General features: G+C 39.8%; 1 long non-coding RNA gene across 6 annotated transcripts in view; it reads right to left on the bottom strand.

Annotated features, from left to right (window-relative positions):
* Positions 1-20,150, bottom strand: part of LOC141371526 (uncharacterized) — a 129,345-nt gene that overhangs the window by 62,152 nt on the left and 47,043 nt on the right. For 4 of the 6 annotated variants that reach the window (XR_012376541.1, XR_012376535.1, XR_012376536.1 and 1 more), the window contains exons 3-4: positions 10,394-10,529; positions 2,440-2,600 (exon numbers count right to left, since the gene is read on the bottom strand). This is a non-coding gene — a long non-coding RNA (uncharacterized lncRNA). Of the gene's footprint in view, positions 1-1,575; positions 1,739-2,439; positions 2,601-10,393; positions 10,530-20,150 lie in introns of those variants that run through there. The other 2 variants (XR_012376538.1, XR_012376537.1) reach the window with 2 other exon arrangements.

The following is a 20,150-nucleotide window of genomic DNA, read 5'->3' as shown; positions in this document are numbered from 1 at the left end:
TCCGTGTACCTTGTGAGCCACTCCAGCCCACTGTTGCTCCCAACTCTGCATTCCAGGAAGCAGTTCCAGTTTCATCCAAGGGAAAGGTGATGAGGGAGAATGACAGTAATCATCTTCTTTATAAAGAGTGTGATCCCAAAGCTGTGCTCACTTTATATGGTCTTAAAACGGGGCCATGTGGTCATCTGTAGCTGCAGAGGAGGCTTAGAAATATGGGAGCCACTAGATGGACATGTTGCATATATTCAGTTGAACCTTAAAAGGCAAAGGAAGGGGATATAGATATTGTCCTCTTGATTTAGCCCTAGATCCCCTAAATGACAAGTTTCCTCCCCTTCCCCTACCTTCACCTGCAGTCCAGTGAAATTCTGTGAACGTCTGCCTTGGGAACAGAGAAACCACATCATCATCCCTCCTCCACCTTAAGGAGTAAGGAGTCCCAGGCTGAAATGAGCCTGAAGGGCAGAATTATCACATTCCTCAAGGAAATATGCACATATACACTAGAAACTTCCTTAGGTGGGGAAATCTGGTTGTGATTATGCGGTGATAAATAACCAGCTGAAAACAAAGTACAGCCAAACAAAGACTCCTAATTTCGATATTGGATAAATCTAAAACTGACCACTTTTTAAGCCAGTGGTTTTTCACTTTTACTCCCTGTGTGCTTTTCTTTAATACAGGCTGAAAGTGGTACTCATAGAGAGTTATGGTTTCCCTTGCAGGCTGAGTACATTTCATTCATGTAGCAAACTTTCTGAGCATCTATTTTGTCCTGGGCTCTCACCCGTGCACCAGGGCCATGGTGAGGAAGATAAGTCCTTCACATCAAGTACTCATAATGCCACATGATTTGGCTGTGCAATAATCCAATTAGTTTAAATTCATCAAGTCTGCTAAGAAAGGTCACTAAAAAGTTAATCAATTTAGGCAACATACATTGAAGGATTTTATAGGTAGTGTTTTCCAGTGTAGGTTCTATTGACATTTGGGCATTGTTACATACTGAATGTTTCTGTCTTCCCAAAATCCACATATTGACATCCTAACCCCCAGTGTGATGATATTAGGAGGTGAGATCTTGCGGAGATAATTAAGTCATGAGGGTGGCACCCTCAGGGCTGGGATTAGTTCTCTTATAAAAAGAGACATGACAGCCTGTTCCCTGTCTCTGCTCTCCACCACATGAGGATACAAAGAAAAGACAGATGGACATCTGCAAAAAGGAAGTGGGCTCTCACCAGACACTAGATCTGAAGGTGCCTTGGTTTTGTATTTCCAGCCTCCAGAAGTGTGAGAAATAAATTCCTTTTATTGAAGCTACTCAGTCCATAGTAATGCATGATAGCAATCTGAACTGACTAAAACAGGTTTGCATTTGTTATCAACAAATTGCCACAAACCTAATGGCTTAAGATAAAATACATTTATTTTCTCAGTTTCTCTGGGTCAGAAATCTGGACACAACCTAGCTTGACTCTTCATAAGGCAGCAATCAAGGTATCAGTGAAGACTGGGTTCTCTCCTGGGGCTTGACTGGGGAAGGATCCCCTTCTAAGCCTACACAATTGTTAGGAGCATGCCATTTCCTGTAGGCTTCCAGACTGAGGGCCTCAGTTTCTTGTTGGCTGTCGGCCAGAGGCCACTCTCAACTCTTCTGCCACATAGCCCTCTCCGTAGGGCAGCACACAAAATGGCAGCTAGCTTCTTCAAAACTAGTGAGGAAGCGAGAGATTTTCTAGCAAGAAAGATATTACAATCTTTTATAACATAATCACATTTACCTAATCACATACATTCTGTCACCTTTGTTGTATTCTACAATTAGAAACACATTATATGTCACTCTCTCACTCAAAGGGTGGGGATTACAAAAGAGGGTGAATCCCAGTAGGCAAAGGGTCCATGGGGCCATCTTGGAGTCTGTCTGTCACAGGGTGGTATAATTATTCGCTGGGTGTTACTATCCCACACAGAGAGGATGTTTAGCATCCCGGGCCCCTGTGTACCAAATGCCTAGTGCCCCTCAGTCATTTTGACAAACAAAACTGTCCCTGTGTATTTTCAAACGCATGTCACATGGCAATTTGGCTTCGGGCTGAGAACCACTGTGGCCTCTGGTTATCAAATTGATCACAAAAGTGCTCAATTTCTATTCACTTTGTGTTCTGTGGACATGACCAATAACTGACTAGAACTTATGTCTTCATCTTTTCACCTTGTAAACAATGTATCATAGTGAGACATATAACCAGTGCACCAGCCACTGAGTTACATTAAATAAAGCTTAACTAGAAGGGAGACCTTTAAATAAAGTCACCCTAGAACTATATATTGCTTATTTCATCATGAAAAGTACTTTTTCATATAAATATAATAAAAAAGATAGTGCATTCAAAGAAATTTTAATTCATTAAACAGCCACAAACCTAGACCCACCATTTTTCTGGTGAAAAGCCTCTGTAAACTTCTCTTCAGTTCTTTTGAAACCAAAGCATTCACTTCCTCCCACAGCATGGCGGTACAATCAGTAGACCACAGGTTTAAATTCCCCAAAGGACAGACTTCATTTAATGTCTTTCCAAACTCTCCTTACAATCCTTGGTAAAAGAAAAGATAATTGTGTCATTTTCCATTCTCATTACACTGCAAGACTGTTCTGACAATGGATTTATATGATGCCTTTGAGAGCTCTCCTCAAAGATACAATCAAAAGAAGGAAAGTGCATCAAAGAACTCAGGGCATTTTTTGTTGTCCTTCATCCTTCATGATGAGACAAATTAAAAATAGAAAAAGACTCCAAAGGAGATCTATTCTTGTCACCTTAAGGTTCTTCTGGGACTAGGTTGCTAGTTGTAAAAGCCACCTGTCTGTGTTGAAATCTATTTCTGCACACATTTAAGTTAAAAAAAAAAAAAAAGTAGACAGGACTTCATGGCTATCTCTAAAAGCTAGTTGCTATATAAATACACTTCGTACAAGTTTTGTAAATTTAGAGGAAATTTAGGACCATCTTCATTTTAGAAACTCACAGAATCTTAGGTCTGATAATTCAACATTAAACCAAAAGTCTTCTTCCAGGATAAGGTGAGACACAGACTGAGCAACTCCTGTTTGAAAGCATGATCTCTTCAGGGCATTTATCAAACTTCAACGCGTGCGTAAATCGCTCCGTGGTCTTGTTAAAGTGTCGATTCTCATTCATTCTCTGGGATGGGAGAGCCTGCATTTCTAGAAGCTCCCAGGTGATGCTCATGCTCCTGATCAGGGTTGGGATTAGGGTAGGGAAAGTGAGGACTTGCCTCAAGCACAAAATTTAAGAAGATGCCCAAAACCTTGCTTACCAAAAATAGACAATCTTTTAACACAATATTTTTAAAGATCAAAATGAATATAAAAATATTCCTGATTAAAATATATCAAAAATTTTAAACAAAAAAAAAAAGGCTGTTAATTGCTTTACAGTTATTGTGCAACAGAAAGTTATTTCCAACCCATCCTTCCTTGCAGACTCCACCACACAGGGTCCTGAGGACAACAATGGCTTGGGAACATGTTGGGACATGGCAAGGCTTTAGATATCATAATCCTTTAGTATTGTTGTTGCCATTGTTGTTGTTGTAGTAGGAGAGTTTTTTTTGGTTTTGGTTTTGTTTTTTTTTTTTAAGATTTGTTTTAGAGAGAGAGAGAGCATGAGCAGGAGGGGCAGAGGATGAGGAAGAGAGTCTCAAGCAGACTCTCTGCTGAGTGCAGAGCCCAATGTGGGGCTCGATCTCACAATCCTGAGATCATGACCTGAGCTGAAACCAAGAGTTGGACGCTGAACTGCCTACACCACCAGGCACCCCAGTAGTAGAGATTTTACTAACATTTTCCACATAGATTGAAATGTGGTAGGGTATTTGTTAAGTGTATACAGAAGCACATATTTCCTTTGGCCTCAGGCCCCAAAATGGCCCAGCAGGGCACTGCTGCTAATCTTCAGATCATACCTGAAATAGCAAAGCTACCATGGCTATCTAAGTGCAGAGTTTTGCTCCATCTGTATCTGAGGCCTGGCTACTCACCATGTGCTCACCTGGCCAGTAGCACTGACATCATCTGGGAGCTTTGTAGAAATGCAGACTCTCCAGAACTTCTGAATCAGAATCTGCATTTTAACATGATTCACAGGTGATGTGGGGCATAATAAAACCTGGGAAGTATGGCTTTATGAATTTCCAATCAAGAGACTGGGATCTGTAAGACTGTGAGCTCTTCTCTCTCTGCCCCCTGTGTATGCAGCCATTTTGGGCCTCTGTCTTTGAGTGGTTTCTATGTGTCATAGGTAAAGAGGAAAGCAAACATTTATTTCCTGCAATATCCTTATATATTTTATATTCCTTATTGTATTTCTGAGCCAACAGTGATAAATGATTTCAAGAAAGAATCCTATTCTCATGTGGAAAAAAAGAGAAGAAATAAAAAAAATAAGCAGGCTTTATGGCCACAGGAATGTTTGACGTCTGCCCAGCACCAACTGTTCTCCTATACAGAAACGGATAATTTTTCAAGAAGAATGTTAGGATTGACTGCATTAACCTTGAGACATGGGTCCCTTTGGGTTGTAAATTTCTGCAATCTCACAGGTGAGGCTTTTTCAAAGAGAAGAGCAGAGGGGAAGGGGGTGGAGGAAATAATCCTTGCCTCCCAAGCAGAAAGAAGGGTCTCCTCTGAAGCTAAACTTGGGCGGTTTCATGGCCCAAAATACCATTTATCTCTACTGGTCTCCTGGATAAAATGCATACATCTGTTAGGTAGAAGTACAATAATCTACCACTCCCCCTAGGAAAACAAATCTTATTAGAAAAAGTTTAAAATAAATTACATTTGCTCCTTTTCATCAATGGGGAAGTAGAATTCTGGAGAATTAAGCAACTTAAAAATCATGGAATTATAGAATTTTAACGTCACAGAATCCATACATAGCAATGTTCCCATGATTATTTACGATCCTGAAACAAAACCTGAGTTTGCCATTATAGAGTATTCCTATTCTTAGAGTTCACTGGTGCTATTCAGACAGTGTGACATAAGATTAACACGAACTCTTCAGTCTGTCCTCAGAGGACTATCCACAATGACACAGATGAATAGTTGAAGGGATGTGGCCAGAGGAGAGAAGAGAAACCAGATAAAGACGCGGGGGGCGGGGGGGGGGTCCAGGATGTGAAATTGATGAGGTCCTGGATACAGTCTATTTCTCCTGATAATGAAGTAGCAAATATTGATGAAAACACAATTTTCTATGATATAACGTGCCCCTTCAGAAGCCACAATTCAATTGGCAAACAACTTCCAGAAACCCCCCGCTATTGCACCTGACATAAAGTGGTTCATAAAACTTGAATATCAGAATGTAAGAAAATACTCGCTGATTTAGAGTAAAATAAAAAAGAATCATCTTCCATTTAAACAGCTATCTAACGAGGAAGGGTTAAATCTCGGAAACCACAGCAGAAAAACACCATTTTTCTTTGACAGTTTAGGTCACTAGCACTGCTGTTCAGCAGCACCACATTTTAAACCTGCAAAATCCATTTTTCCCCTCCAGTGTTCTTTCCTTTTATTGCAGTATATATGCCATTCAGTTTGCTTTGTCTGATATTTGCTTTGACTGTTATCCACTTCATTTTTGCCATCCCCTTTCTACTTTTTTTTGTTGTTGTTTTATTTGGCACTTGCTGAAGGAGTTAGATTGACAGCCCACGAGACCCCAATCCTCTGTTTATCCAGAGAAAAAGTATAGAGAAAAGCAATGAGGCCGGGCTTCACTGATACCCAGCACGCCCTCGGTTTTACGGCTGAGCCCCCAGCTTATCAGAAAGCTCATCCATGGGGCACACTGTTGTTATCCTCCAAGCTACTGGTGACCTGTGGGGCAAGGCACAGTACTGACTTCTAGGGAAATACCTAATGTCTTGGCATTTAATGTGGGTGGTAGATGAAGTCTGCAAGAATGTAAGGAACACAGAGATCTCTTAGCTGTTCTTGAGATTTTCTCAACTTCAGACTGCAGTGGATTTGGCATAGCTCAGGCAGCAAGCTTTCAGAACTGTGGATGTGGGTGTGGATGTACCTATAGTGAATTCTCAAATTTTCCATGTGTTGTATTATCTGGGGATCTTGTTAAATTTCCAGACTTTAATTTGAATGATCGAATATTGTGCCTGAGATTCTGTATTTCTAAGAAGTTCTCAGGTGATGCCGATGCTGCTGGTCCAAGGACCATATTTTGAATGACAAGACTTATGTGCATTTGGGAAAGACCAGGGGTACTCGCCACAATCAAGTTCCTCAATCATTTCTAGAGGTGGTTTCACCATAGAAATAAGGAAGGTACTGTGATACCTAAGCCACTAAATCCCTCCAGAGTGAACATTATTGCCTTCTGATTCAGTTCATTGTGGCAACAAACACTGATGGGATAAGAAATCCATGATTCATGAAGAATGCCAATACTTTAGTATCTACAAAGCCCTGGACTGGGAATACTAGACCTGTACAAGCTGTAGAGTATAGGATGCATATACCCTACCCTTGTCCTTAAACTTGGGCTATATGTTGATTGGTATAAGCCCTCTTGGCTGGTTGTGAGCTTGCCCTAGGAGTCTCCAGCTGTCATGAATCATTTATTACTGCAACTTCACCTGGAGACCAGATCAGATTTTATTCTCCAACAACTGCCTTTTTGTCTACTCTTACCACAGATCTCAATATGCTACCATTTTAAGCCACAATGAGAAATATGCATATTTTTTATTAAAAAATAGCTAGAAATGAGTATTGCCCAGTAACTAGAGGCTAATATTTAACTTTGGGAGCATCCGATGCCTAGTCTACTATCCACCCTTAAAAAAAAAAAAAAAATCCAAGGGCACTTGCTTATATAAAGATGTAACAAGGTCTCTATTAGCATTCCCTAGCCAAAATCTTATATTTGTTTCCTCATAATTGTGGGCCATAACAGAAATTTTGACCCATAACAGAACTATTCAATGAGTCTCCACAGAACTTCTTCTCAAAGTGGCAGAAAATCTATGGCTAGAAGAGTGAACTATTTTAGGGCTGGAATGTAACAGCCCTCCAACTGGTCTTAGGGTTATCTTGCTTCAAGCTTCTACACTCCTTGCTTGCTGACCCAAGTCCCTTGATCTGTAGCAGAACTAAGTTACTTTCTTTGAGATTTGCAGGCCACTAGCCTTGAAGAGTAAAGGACCAAACTTCCCCAAAAGGTCTGACTGCATTTGGAACAGCTGAGTAACGTTCTTTTGTGTATCTGTAGACCTTGCATTCTTTTGCAGAAAGAACAAAGTCCTCCTGAACATCAGGAAAGAGGAATCAGAACCCCTCATACAATCTCTAGCACTGAAGATAACGTCCATAGCTGGCACCAACGAGTCTGCACGTAAGCAAAGTTACAGACCACTTCACTCCCTGACACCCCCTTTCAAAAACCCTTGGGCCAGGCAGAAACCAGAGCTGGCTTTTGGACAGGAGTCTACCTTCTCCCCAGGTGGCTGGCCTCCTGAATAAACCTCAAATTCCTTTCCAATCAAAACTCATCTCTTGAGTATTGGGCATTTGAGAGCTGGGCAGCCGAACTTGGGGTTCAGTAACAGGAAGTGGAGAGTTTCTGAATGGAAAATTATCAAAGGTATCAAAGTTGGCAGACATCTTTTGGAAAATAATGAGAGACAACACCTTTCTCCACTTCTACAAACATCAGAAACCTTCCCATATATTTATGAGAAAACAAAATCAAAAAGGAAATTTCCTGTCATTTTCCTTTTATTTTTAATTTTTTTCATTATTCTTATATTCTTTTAATCCTACCATCACCTTCAGAGCCTGATCAACAAGACATCAATCATTTGTTTCAATCCTTTACCTCATGCCCTTGTCTTTACTTCCTGAGTCTAATTCCCATGTTTTGTGGTCTCTGAATTTGCATTATTGTACATTTATGTCAAAAGAACTGACTTGACCTCTCTTCTCTAGAAAAATGAACATTACATTATTTTGCTCGAGGGTTTCTTCTCAAAGAAGCAGGCCAGATTTTTGCTCTTTAAATTCTTCCTAATATTTGGTTTGAAGACTTTTTCTTAAAAACTAAGAGAAACAACTTCTGAATTGTGCAATAAACTCTCTTAAGAATAAAGCAATGATCGCTCCTCATTCAACAGGTATCAAACTTGTTTTCTGAGACCTCCAGGTTTGATATCTCTGGATAAGTGTAATAAGATCACATTATATCTGAAAAGGAGCTATACTGTAAGTATAAATTGTACTATGTTTATTTATTTAGGCCTAAGATCTCCAAGTCCTTACTTTCAGCTGCGTGCTCTAAAAAAGGTGATAGATCTCCAAAAGTTTCTAAGAGAGATGCTTAGAACTATTTTCCCAAATTATGTACCTCATAACACCAGTTATGAGAATTAGCAATAGGTATTGTTCTAAAAATAAAAATCATAATCAAGTAAGTTTGAAATGCATGAAGCCAAACACAGTTAAATAGGCATTTTATTGCAGGACTTGTCTGAGTTTTTAGAGTTCTACAGCAGAGACTGGCTAGGTGCTAACCACTTGTTTTCTATTGGGACACATGGGATTGCCACATTTCCAGCTGCTTCTTACTAAGGTTGACACCAGGGGACTCGTTCTATCAATGGAATGTGGTCAGGGTGATGTGTGCCATTTCCTGGTGTGACCACCAAATGTCCCACCTCATTATCTTTCCTCGCTTCACTCCCTGGGAAGCTTAATGCAGAGGGTCCACCAGGGATGCCCAAGAAGCTGTAGAAGACAGTATAGCACCAGGGAAAAAAACAAACCACATCTTCAAGTCACCACATGGAGGCCACTTACCAAACATCTGATCACATATAACCTGAGTGAAACCGTGCTTGTATTAAACCACTAAGATGTTAGGGATGCTTGTTACAGCAGATATGCAATACCCTTCCAATTGTCTTTCTGCCTCCACTTTGCCATCAAATTAATCTTTCATAAATCTACTTTAATCATTGGCTTCCTTCTTCAAACCCTTTTGTGGGCTTTATATTAACCTTATGAAAGATTTGAACACCTTTATTCAGCCTTAAAAGCCCTCCTCCATCTGGGCGTAGCTTTACACCCTTCTCCTCAAGATGAAACCTCTGTGCCAACAGGTCCATCATAAAGCAAAAGGTTATGCCCATGCTCATCCATAAAAGTTCAACTTGAAAACCAAATCCAAAGGCATGGTTTAGAGCATTCTAGCTCACAGGGTTCTTTCTCTGATTGAAATTATATTTCTTTCCTTTTATTTCATATATTCACATTTTAGAAAACCACTCAGTCAGCCAACCAAAACAAATGGTTATTAAACATCTATTAGGTACCAGGAGCCATACTAAGCACATAAGACAGAGTAGGAAACAAAGGATCTACCCTTCTTCTTGTGAAGCTAACATTCTAGAAATAAACTACAATTTTCTTACTGAAATCTTGTAATGCCTACTATTTAACATGACTCATTGAGGGTACTCAAAACATTGAAATACCATTGCAGTTATTGTCTTGGTGTGCTGATAACTTTCCCTTAATTATACATTATATTGGACCTTTTCTTTGCATTCATGTATTTCTCTCCAAGGAGATTATGGTAGGCACAATTCAAAAGATATCTCCAGAAGATCCCCCTTATTCAATAAAACACTGATCTAGGAACTGCTCTGAAGGAGGTCCTGAATCAGCTGACCTGAGACAGAAAAATTAACCTGGACTATCAGGTTTGCCCAATATAATCACACAAGCAGTAAAGGAAGGCAGAAAAGTCCATCTGAGAGATGCAGCAGAAGGGAAGGTCGAAGAGATGTGAAGAATGGGACCCACCATTCTTGGCCATGCAGAAGGCAGGAAGATTGTGAGCAGACTCTAGGAACAAAGACTGGCCCCCCAGCTGACAGCCAACAAGGAAATGGGGCCCTGAGCCCTACAAATGCAAGAAACTGAAGTTAGCCAATGACTTCGAATGCACTCAGAAGTGGGTTCTTGTCAAGGACTGCAGTCCAGACAAAACCTTGATTTTGCCCTAGGACACAAACAGGGAGGACCACTCAGCCCTGCTGTGCCTGGACTTCTGACCTAAAGAAGTGGGAGAAAATACAGTTGTGTTGTTTGTAAGTCACTAAGTTTGTAGTAACTGTTATGACAGTGACTAAAAGCTAATACAGAGATTGGCACATTTATTCCTTCAACCACACCAGTGGAGTGACCAGTCTGAGCAAGGCTGTAGATGGAAATAAAAAGTTAAAAAGACACTCTCATCCAGATAGCCACGGCCCCATGCCCTGGGGTGTCAGAGCTCACCTTGGCCATCAGGAGGCACCCCTCTCCATTCTTGCGGGGTGGTGTCAGCAGTGACCCCTGGGGAGACCCAAACTCACAAGCCCAGCCAGCAGAAACCTCCTCTCCACCAGGCATCAGCGGAGGCCAAAAGAGGAACCTGAGCCAAGGAGAAGAAGAGTTTTAAAGACAGTTTAAATCAATGTCCAATCTGGCAGAAAACTCAAGTAAAATTATGACTTAAAAAAACATGTACTGTATGTTATTTAGAGACCACCGATGACTTTAGATTTTAAGTGATTTGTAGTGGTCAGCGGGGGATGTAGGAGATGATGCTGACTGTAATAAATATGTAAAAAGTAAACACAGAGTAGAGGGGCACCTGGGTGGCTCAGTCGTTAGGCATCTGCCTTCGGCTCAGGTCATGATCCCAGGGTCCTGGGATCGAGCCCCGCATCGGGCTCCCTGTTCCTTTGGAAGCCTGCCTCTCCCTCTCCCACTCCCCCTGCTTGTGTTCTCTCTCTCGCTGTGTCTCCTTCTGTCAAAATAAATAAAATCTTTAAAAAAAAAAAAAACACACACACAGAGTAGAAAGTGGTTTGTCTTTTTGTTTTTTGGGTTGGTTTTTTTATCTTTATTTTTAGGAAAGTTGTCTATGAAGGAAAGGCATAGGGAGATAGCTAGAGGTAAACAGAAGGATGTGTGTTATACAAGAAGGTAGGGATTTAAATGTTCCTACCATAAAGAGAAAGATTCTTCAGAGAACAGGGGCAGAACAACTACAGAGCAGGAATGGATGACTGTGAAGTTCTCCAGGAGACTGCGGGGCTCCAATTACCAGGGGATTAGCCCTGGATAGGAAAAGGCTTCCATTCCCTCCCAAGATCTCAGAGCAGGGAGGAGGCTGAGCACAGAGACATATGTTTTTAGTGGCAGGGAGTCTAATCAACAGAGTGCTTTCGTGATGATTTTGGGATTTTCTCAGTAGGTTGGAGGCACAGTAATTTGCAAATAGAAAAGAGGAGGAGATATAAGTGTTTTTAGGATAGTCTAGGACAGTTACCCTCAACCAATATAATTAAGGAATAATTCTCTGATCAGTAATTATAATAAATTGAAACAACAATGTCTCAGATAGTTGTTGTTTCCTTTGAGCATTCACATTAGCTTTGAAAAATCATTCCTTCTCTTCCCTCGTAATAAAAAAGAACATTAGTAAAATTGCAGTGCTCTGCTAGTGGTTTTAAAAAGTGAATTATAGCTCTGCCATCTCCCAGGTATTTTCAGGCAATTTCTACCATTTATTTGGGAAGAAAAAAACCAAAAAGAGAAAAAGGAAAAAGGAAAAAAAAGTCATATTTTCAACTACAAAATCAAGAAAGCAAAATCACTGAATATAACATTTCCCTACCTCAATCAGTGCTCAGCCACATCATTACTTATTGGTGACAAATGTCATGTTCCCCCTTTTTATCCCTCTCTTCATTATCTCCCTTGTTAGAAACCAAATGCTGATGTGTTTTCCTGTCCTAGAGGACAGGGGTCTAGCTCTGTTCTGGGGAACTGGAGACACACAGCTTGTTCTGCAAGTAAGTGTCTGAGAGACAGAATCAACATGTAGGAGATCAGACGGTGAGGCGGGGAGGGGGCGTGTTACCATCACAACAGCCAGTCTTATCAGGAAGCCCCAGAAGAGAACAGAATGGAATAAAAATGGGACTGAAGACATGTAAGAGAGCAGAAGTCTGGTTAGAAAGCCCTTTGACCAAAAAAGAAAAAAATAAATAAATGTGCTCCTGTCATCTACCAGCACAGGGATGCCTTATGCTCTTGCCCTGTGGCCTGGCTGAGCTTAAGAGGGATTCCATCTACATTTCCAAACTATGTATGTTGACGTGGTTAAGTGTATCAGCCATGCACTAAGATATACCAGACGTGGTGCCATGTTCTACACAACTGCACTGTCTGTTACCATGGATTAGAACTGAACACCAACCCTGAAGTGAAGTCACATACGGAACACTTTAGAGGCAGGCTGGAAACAGGAAACTCTTGCACGTTATCTGTGACAGAGCACCTCTTTGTATTATTACTCTTTCCACTTCACCCACCAAAAAAAGGAGTCAATGGATGATTCTGGAAGAGTCAGGTGATCCTTGTACTAAGTTCACCATGATATAGCTCGAGAGCTTCTTCAAGTAACTTAACCTCTTTAGAGCTCTGGCCTTCCTTAAAAAGGTAATTAAATGAGATCTCTGAATTGCTGAGGTCCAACACATTCAAAAATCTAATGACAGTGATGGAATATGAACTCGTGTATAGACACACAGATTTCAGCTACTCCAGGTCAGTGCAGTCCGGTTAAAGACCATACTGTGGGTTTAACTGTGTCCCCTAAAAAGATTTGTTCAAGTCCTAACCCTGTGAATATACCCTTGGGAATGCAAATTGGGTCTTTGCCTATGTAATCAAGTTAAGATGAAGTCATACTGGCAAGGGGTAGGGAAGGGTCCTAAATCCAAACTGCTGGTGTTCTTATAAGTGGAAGAGAGACAAAGATATCTAAGGAGAACACCACGTGATGGAGGCAGAGATTGGAGTGATGAATCTATAAGCTATGAAATGTCAAATATCAGGGTGCCTGGCTGGCTCAGTCAGTGAAGCATGTAACTCTTGGTCTTGGGGTTGTGGGTTCGGGCCCCACATTAGGTGTAGAGATTACTTAAAAATAAAATCTTAAAAAAAAAAAAAAGGAAGAGATGTCAAGTATTGTTAGAAACCACCAGAAACTAGAAGAAGCAAGGAAGCGTCCTTCCCTAAAGCCTTCAGAGAAAATGTGGCCCTGCCAACACCTTATTTTAGACTTCCAGCCTCAAGAACTGTGAGATAATAAACTTCTATTGTTTTAAGCCGTTTGGTTTGTGGAATTTTGTTATGGCAGCCCTAGGAACAAATACAGACCCTACGTAAGAAACCCCAGACAAAAGAACTGTAAGTCCTGTCTGTCTCACACTCACACACACTCCATCAGCAACTCTGTTGGCTTTACCTGCAAATTATATCCAGAGTCTAACCATTTTCAATACCTCCCACCCTAGTTCTCTGGTTCAACCCACTGTCGATCATCTCTTGCTTGGATATCACATTTCTCTACGTGAGTCAGTGCCAGGCTGCACCATTACTTACTGCTAATACATGTCATGTTCCCCCTTTTTGCCCACCTCTTCATTGTCTTCCTTACCTGTTACAAATCAGACATGTTATTATTATTCTTGGACATGCAAACTTACGTGTCCACGCACACAGGCGTAAGTTCCCCCCGTGGAGGAAGGAGGTGGGAAGAGAATGGCTCCCCTGTGCCACCATGTTCCATTAAGAAAATCCAAGGAGTCTAAGAATTCTAATTTGAACCTGGTCTTTTTAATGTGGAGACAAATTTCTCAAGGTCAGAGGAGGGAACACATTTTATTTAACATATTCTAGGATGAGGTATAACTTTACATATATAGACATATGAGATATGGGCCTCCTTTGGATTGCGCACTGGTCCTGCAAGTGTTAATGGGCCTGCATTAGGAAAAGATTCTGGTAGAACTGAATTTCCATTTTCTGTAGATTAAACTGGGAGTTTAATTCAGTAACACATATAGACACATACACCCTTGCATAGATATTTTATAGAGCCATAAACTAGACAGTTCTGATCTAAGGAAAGTGAAACTCCACTCTTTTATATGAGCCCAGGAACCAACCCATTTGCCTCACCAAAAAAAAAAAAAAAAGTGTTTACGATTAATTTACAGATATTAATACCTAGCAAAGTTGAAATACATCTGACCCCAGAATGAGAGTCTGTTAATCTACAGATGCTCTGATATGAACAAGGTCTAGGGAAAAGATGATTTTAACTAATCTTCAAGCTAACTTCTTATTTTGTTGACACCAGTGGCCCTCCTAGCAGCCCATAAGAACATGCTAAATACAGACTGTCAGCTATAAAAATGAATCAAATCTGAAGATACTTTATTTAAAATGTATTCTTTCCTTCACTCTGTTTACCAACTAGCCATCCTGTAAAGGTAGATATAAATCACTGTGATTATTATATATACATAAAACAAACACTGAGACTTTGCCGGTGGCTACCCTTACAAGTTGCTCTGGTGAAATATTCCTGACATTTGCTATGACAAGAGTCACTGTTGAGTTTCCAGCCACAGACTGTCACAACATTCATTCAACAGATTTTCAACGATAGCCAGGCTGTGCACATAAATCAGATTGCTAATTATGCACCAGTACAGACATATCAGGGAACAATATAGCTGCGCTTCATGCTGTCATGGAGCGTATGGTCCAGTGGGTGAGCCAAAAATTAAGCAAATATTAATATAAAAAAATACCTACTTGAATTGTTCTTATGTGCTAGGAAGGCAGTGAAGGATTTGAAAAGCAATTAGAATAGGTGAACCAGCCTTAGCTGGCAGCGAGGGGGTAGGTCATAGGGGGCTTCTTTAAGGAAATGACATTTCAACTGAGCCCAGTAGGATGCATAAATGTTAGCAGAGAGAAGACAGAACAGTTGTCACGGCCCTGAAGCAGAAAGAGCTTTGATGAACTTCAGGAAGACCAGTGTGGCTGGAGAAGAGTGAGCAAGGGGGAAATGATGTTAGACAAGACTGGGGAGGGCTGATAGAGCTGGATCAAAGACGGTGCTCCATGTGGGGCTGGCACATGTTTTCTGTCAGGGGCCCCAATGGGAAGTATTTAGGTTTTGTGGGCCAAACAGCAAAATTAAAGATAATATGTAGGTAATGTATATGCAGGAAAGAGAACACATTCCCACATGTTTTACTGACAAAAATCAACATGTAATAACAATAACAATAATAATAATAATAATAATAATAATAGCGTACACCTTTTATTTGTAATACAGACCTAAAGATTAGAAGAAAAATGGAATTCTTTGGCGGAGGATAATATTTTGCTTAGCACTCCAACATTAGTGTTTCCTATGATCAAAATTGATTGCATTTTATATATTTCATCTCGGAAAACATGTTTTCACACATACAGGTAATACCAAATACTGATCCATGAATATATGATTTCAGCATTTTCATCACTTGGAATCAGGCATTTATAGAATTCTATGAGATTCCTTTCTTGATATTTGCCTTTTAGCATATCATTATGTCTCAGATTAATCATTTCCAATTGAAGGTTAGGAAGAAGCCCTTCAATTGCACAATTAAATGGATTTTGAAACACTAAATTTCCTTTGCATATGCACTGAAGTCTGGAAAGCACTGCTAGAATTAAAGTTGGAGTCTGCTGAAAAGTCATTTATTATATTAAATAATGCTGAATAATCTTTCTTATCAAGTTCCGAGAAAGGAAAAAAATCTAAGATTCTAGGCCACAATTAAGTAGTAGTTTATCTTCTATGATATGCAGTTTTGTCTATTTTTAAAATGTTGGCCTGATTCCCTTCATTTACCAAAGTTTTGGCTTTCCCTAATCCAGTTTATATGGCACACATTATGCGTATTCTTTCTGTTTTAGCTAAAACTTGTTTTTATGTTTATTGATCCTGCAGATAAAATGATCAGGAAACACAGGGCCAACAACTCCCTTGTGGAAGAATTTGAACTGGAAATATGTCACCTCACAAATCCACTTCTTTCTTTGCTATTCGCACAGCATTGCTCACCACGGGCAAGTTCTTAGCCCAGACTATCTTTTGCTCAAAATTGTTTCAAGAATCTTAGAAGAAATTTCTACCAAATTACCCTAAACACTTAGATGGCAATAAAGACAGCAAGGAAGTGTTCATGATAACAGTTTCACAAAACACAATCCTACAGACTTTAATGAAGAAGAGAATTTAATGAATTTTTTCAGTCTTTGCTGGAAAACATCCCACACACTGACATCACTGGGTGGAGATATTTGCTGCAATTCTGCTTCTCACTGTCAAATCCTGACCCGCTCATGAGAAAGAAAAGCAAAGGAACAAAAAAATAAAACATTGGCAAATGGACTTAAGAGCTGAACACTGACATTAGAAAGAGATCCTTGATAAATACACATCTGTTTTAGTTTTCTAGGGATGCATAACAAATTATCATAAACTTAGAGATGTGAAAAGCACCCATTTATTAACTCATGGGTCTGCAGAAGGTCCCTCAAGGTGTGAGTGGGCTCTCTGCTCATGGCTGAAATCAGATAGGTTGAATCCTTATCTGAAGGAGCTATAGAAAAATCTGTTTCCAAGCTCATTTTTTTTTAAGATTTTATTTATTTATTTGAGAGAGAGAGAGCACGAGAAAGAATACAAGCAGTAGAGAGGGAGAAGCAGGCTTGCCCTTGTGCAGAGAGCCCAATGTGGGACTCAACCCCAGGACCCTGGGATCATGACCTGAGCCAAAGGCAGATGCTTCACTGACTGAGCTACTCAGGCGCCCCCTGCCCAGGCTCATTCTTATTGGCAGAATTTAGGGACTTCAGGTTGATGGGTTGGGGTCCATATTTCCTTGCTGGCTGTTAGTGGGGGCCATCCTCTGTTCACAGCGACTGCCACATATGCTTCAGCATGTGACAATCAGACAGGCCCATCCAGAGAATTGTCAATTACGCCAGATAACAACCTAATCAAAGGAGAAAAATCCATCAAAATCATAATCCTGAGAATTATGAAGGGTACACAGCAGGAAGGAGAATTGGGGGGAGTCTATCTTAGAATTCTGCCTGCCAACAACCAAGGGGATTCCAGGAGAAAAACTGAAATTCAGTACACGCACATATATATACATACATCAGGATTCAATTCTTTATCTCTTTTGACTTTTTGGATTTCGTTTCTGAATCCCAAAATGTAAACTTCATACTAGAAATGGTTTTGCAGTATAAGATTTATAGATGAGCACTGTGATGGTTCCATAAATAAAAATGATAAAATATCAGAGAGCAAAAGAACTTTGTGGACATGAGATCTCAAATAATAATTTCATTTCTAAGGCTAAGATCATTCTTCCTTCAACCAAAAATTTCCTTCTTACCTAAGCAGTTTCCTTACAAGGATTATAGTAGTTGAGAGCATTTAGCTACAAGTTTGCAAGAGTAAATATCTGAGTGTATAAGTATTCAAAATATTCAAATATTCAGAAACAGTAATCCTGGGGGTTTTTTCCCGAAGAAGAAATATTTTTGAAGTCATAAAATGCATTCTATTATGGGGAATATATGTGTATGATGTAAAGAGAATCCATTACTTCCCACAAAATACAAACTTTTAACAGAACATTAAAAGTGAGCACTTTTTAAATTATGGGTGTCATTCACAAATTTATACAGACGATATACATATATGTGTCTGTTTATTTTCAAGCCTAAATTCAAGGAGAAGCCAATGAACTAAGGATCTTTTTATCTACTGACCACTCAAAATCTTCTATCTCTTTTTCTAAATCATACAGTTATTTTATTTTTACAATTTAATCTAGCTCATATTTGATGTCCAATGTCAAACTATTTTATTAATTTATTATTTCAGGGCTTAGACTAAATCCAACTCACCTTCGGTGTTTGAAGGTAGTTTTGTAGCTGAATTTTTTTTAATGGTAATCTAATACAAGGCCACTAAGAAAACATTAAAACATTATCAAAGGAAATATATCCATACAAATTTCTTTATCAATAAAATTATTAAAAATGTTTCTGCATATAAAATCCTTCACAGAAATTTTTGCTATGGCTATTCAACTTCTCTAGAAAAAAAATCAAGGAATCAGATTACATAAACATTAATTTCAGAAAAAAATTTATAAAAGGAGAGAAAGATTGATTAAAAGGAAGGAAATGGTGTATAAATCAATTCAAATTATGAGGATGGCTGCAAAGTTGTTTTGCTTTCAGCATGAACTTGAAAAACAAGACTTCATCTCAGTTGCCATGGAAAGTCGGCTTTTCTGTGCTGACATTCGTTTGCAATCTATTTGTTTTTCTGATTAGCACACTCTCTGCTAATATAAGGAAAGTCTAAAAAATTAACTTTTTTTGGAGTGAGAAAGTAAACTATTATTAGATGTCTCTAAATTGCCTAGGATGAATTTTTTTTCTTCCCAAGGAATAAAACCTAAAACTGGCTGCCAGCTCATCAGTTGCCAGTCTTATTCTAGTTACCTATTGCTGCAAAAAGTTATCCCAAATCTTAGCTGTGTAAGAAATTAACACCTTTATTATGCGCATGTATCCTTTGGGTCAGAATTCAAACAGTATATGGTAGCAATGACTTGTCTCTGCTCTGTGATGTCTGAGGATTCAGCAGAAAAGACCCAAATGACAGGAGATGAGTCAACAAAGCTGGAGGTAGAAATCATCCAGAAGCTTCTACACTCACAAATTTTCTGCCTAGGCTCAAATGCTATGAAGGGGCTTCCTTCACAGTGTGGCAGCCTTGTGGTTTCTTACGTGGTGGCACAGGGCTCAAAGAGAGAACAGTCTAGCAAACAAGACAAAAGCTATACAACCTTTTACGACCTCAGAAGTAACATGGAATCTCAGAAGTAATGTGGAATCTCAGACGTAACATGGAATTATTTCCTCTAAACTTTACTGGTCAAAGTAGTCACAAGACCACCCACCTTCAAGGAAAGGGGACATCAACCCATCTTATCAGTGGGATCAATATCATGAAATTTTTGTCATGTTTAAAAACCAACACTGTTCACCACTCTCAATTCCCTGCTGATTTTCCATTGCTGTGATTATGAAAATGAGTGCCAGAGAATAACAGTTCTATGTTTATTAACTGTACATCAAACACATACTGTTTGGACATTCCCAGAAGCCTGGCTGGGTCTTGAACACACACAGTCTGTTTGATTGCTTTAACTGATTAAATGATTCACATTAGCTGAAAACAGTACACAGTTAAACTGGTTTTTAAACAAGTCACATCAGAATAAGTCGGGCAGTATGTAATAGATAACAGAACAAGTAGCACAAAGTAGGGGAATTAAAAACAAATAGTACCTGAAATAAAAAGATAATAGTAGGCATTCAGTACGTATTTGTTGAAATAAGATCTGTAGGTCAATATCACCTCAGCTGTATATGAACTTCTTTTCAGAATGACCCTGCATCAGGGCACCTGGGTGGCTCAGATGGTTGGGCATCTGCCTTCGGCTCAGGTCATGACCCCAGGGTCCTGGGATCGAGTCCCGCTTCGGGCTCCCTGCTCCTTGGGAGCCTGCTTCTCCCTCTGCCTCTCTCTCTCTCTCTCTCTCTCTCTCTGTCTCTCATGAATAAATAAATAGTTTAAAAAAAAAAAAAAAAGAATGATCCTGCATCAGACGTGACCCTCATCCCGAGAGTTCTGCACTGGAACTAAAACTAACAGAAAGCAAACTAGATACATGATAAGACACAGATTCTCGTCTTCGTCCATTTATTATGTAACCACGGTCATGTCATTTACCTCTCCTGGCCTCAGTTTTCTTATCTGTAAAATGAAAGAGCTGAACCTTAAAAACCTATGAATTCCCTTCTAATGCTGCCAGTTTCTGCTAATTTTCTTCTCTTATACAGACCAATTTCTTCTGTTACATAACTTTACATATGAAAGCTGATAAATCAAAACCATATTTTGAAATGGGTTCACCGGGCGCCTGGGTGGCTCAGTCGGTTAAGCGACTGCCTTCGGCTCGGGTCATGATCCTGGAGTCCCGGGATCGAGTCCCGCATCGGGCTCCCTGCTCAGCGGGGAGTCCGCTTC

This window comes from Callorhinus ursinus, unplaced genomic scaffold (assembly GCF_003265705.2).
Source record: "Callorhinus ursinus isolate GAN/ISIS: 27379988/994484 unplaced genomic scaffold, GSC_fseal_2.0 scaffold3, whole genome shotgun sequence".
NCBI lineage: Eukaryota > Metazoa > Chordata > Mammalia > Carnivora > Otariidae > Callorhinus > Callorhinus ursinus.
Note: the sequence above shows the minus strand (reverse complement) of the source record. Positions and strands in the feature narration are given on the sequence as shown.